The sequence below is a fragment of the Lactuca sativa genome, chromosome 9 (assembly GCF_002870075.4).
Source record: "Lactuca sativa cultivar Salinas chromosome 9, Lsat_Salinas_v11, whole genome shotgun sequence".
Classification (NCBI taxonomy): Eukaryota; Viridiplantae; Streptophyta; class Magnoliopsida; order Asterales; family Asteraceae; genus Lactuca; species Lactuca sativa.
The window spans coordinates 197,125,394-197,127,589 of NC_056631.2; the positions used below are offsets into that span (position 1 = coordinate 197,125,394).

The following is a 2,196-nucleotide window of genomic DNA, read 5'->3' on the forward strand; positions in this document are numbered from 1 at the left end:
TCGAGTCCTTCTCTCAAAATAAATAAACAATTAATTAAATGCGTACTAGGGAACCGGGTGTTACAGTGAAGGTTGGGAAGGGAGTGGCCGACGATGGTGAAGGTTGTGAAGGCTCCAACCGGAAAAAAAAAATCCTAAAATCGGAGTAAAAACTTTGGCAATCACAAACTAAGAAGAAAACAAGGACCAAGAAGCATACCTCCTAGTCTCTGGTGAAGGGAGTGACCGGGGGAGAGGTGTGGTCGTCGACAAAGCGAGAGAGAAACAGGAGCGTACACGATTTGCAAAATAAACGCAATCGTTGTTTTGTTAGGGCTAAACCCTATGCCGACAACATGTCGTCGGTACAGGGTAAGTAAAACTACGTCCTTTCATGTTTTCGTAAATAAAAAAATTAATTAAAAAGAAAGGTTGTGTCGACGACATGTCGTCGGGATAGATATTTTACGCGGATTGCCACATCTTATGCCGACGACACGTCGTTGGGATAGCCTTAGGAAAACGACACCATTTTTACTTTCTGCGACACGGAATATAAAATTAATCAAGATTATTTTTTTTAATAACCTACGACATCTCGTCGGCATAAATTTTCAGTAAACTGCGAAACTTTTTTTCATTCCTACTAAATCTATGGCGACAATGTGTCATCAGTTTAGCTTTTCTGGTCAAACAAATATGGTCAAAGTTGTAAAACGCTATGGTGACGACATGTCGTCAACATGGCTCTACTTGTAGCGACAGTTGTCGTTGGCATAGGTCTTGTTGGCATAGGGTTAAATTGTTGTAGTGTAAATTTGTATTGCAGGTTAATATAGACAGCCAACTTTTGTTCATAACGCATTGTTAATCGAGCAAGGTATATGCAGATATATGTTTACTGGATATACAACTCTTTTTGGAATTTCTTGCACCTCAACGGATCGATCCAGGAGAGGTTTTAGACTTATTTAAGACCGTAAACTTCTTCATCTACATACACGTAATATTTTGTTGTCAATAAAGCTTAAAATATACTATCAATGCTCGTACTAAACCAACAAAACATGTAGTGTACACATGAATTAATACCAATGCTCTTTTTTTTTTCAAAGAAAGAATTAGAACACGAAAAGAAAACAGCACACAATTAATTTTGAATGAACCCAAACAATAATCACACGAGCTGAACAACAGCTCTAATCATATCCTTCTGTCATTAGAATCTTTGAAACTCTAGAACTTGGCTTGTAGCCGATCCACCACACTCTTATCCACTTGAAACGCCTTGCCAAGAATATCCGCTGGAATTGCGGGATTTGCACCAAAAACAGCATTCCCAATTGTTATGGCACCTGGGTTTTGACTGCTTAATGCAGCAATAACCACAGCATATCCATTACCCACATTGCGTTGGAAATGAACAAGACCCACTGGGAACACGAAAACATCACCCTTTTGAAGCACCTTTGTGATAAATCTGTTATCAGGATTAGAAGTTACAAATCCAACTTGTAGTGTCCCTTCAAGAACAGTAAGAATCTCGGTGGCTCTTGGGTGAGTGTGAGGAGCATTAAGTCCCCATGGTGCGTAGTCAATCCGAACCATTGAGATTCCCAAAGTGTTTAGTCCTGGTAACTGAGTAGCAAACACCGGGGTCACCTTTGATCCCAATTGGTTCGATGTGTTACCCCTGAGGTGTAGCCCACTGAAGAAGAAATCATCTGCTTGAACTTGCATCGGGTTCTTACATGTCAAACCATTTACTTTCACTGCATGTTATATATATAAAGCCAATATTACGGAAAACATTAACTATAAAAGAGAACAGGAGATTTGTAACAACAAGTAAAGTCTTAAAGTACCTGACGAATTGGGATCGGCTACACAAAAATCTTGGAGGGAGCTAGGCTCATAGGCTAGCGCAAGGTAGCTAAAGTTAGAGCTACAACACTCAACAAAATGAGTTTGCTCGACATTTCTTTTAATATTCTCAGCGGGAACTACAGAAAGTTATGAAAGCAAAAGCTAAAACTCTTTTAGGGATAGAAGATATGTTTTTATTTGTGGTGAGACAAACAGGTGCTTAGTGACTCCATATATATAGACCTAATCTGCATGATTCTTCTATATATCGTTTTGCATTTATTTTAACATAAGTTATCTTGAAGGATTTGCCGCCTTACACATTGTAAATGAATAATAGAGACATGGAGA

At 38.8% G+C, this 2,196-nt stretch overlaps 1 pseudogene; it reads right to left on the reverse strand.

The window, feature by feature from the left end:
• Nucleotides 1-1,139: 1,139 nt before the first annotated feature.
• On the reverse strand, nt 1,140-1,958 carry LOC111918207 (putative germin-like protein 2-2; annotated as a pseudogene).
• Nucleotides 1,959-2,196: the final 238 nt, after the last annotated feature.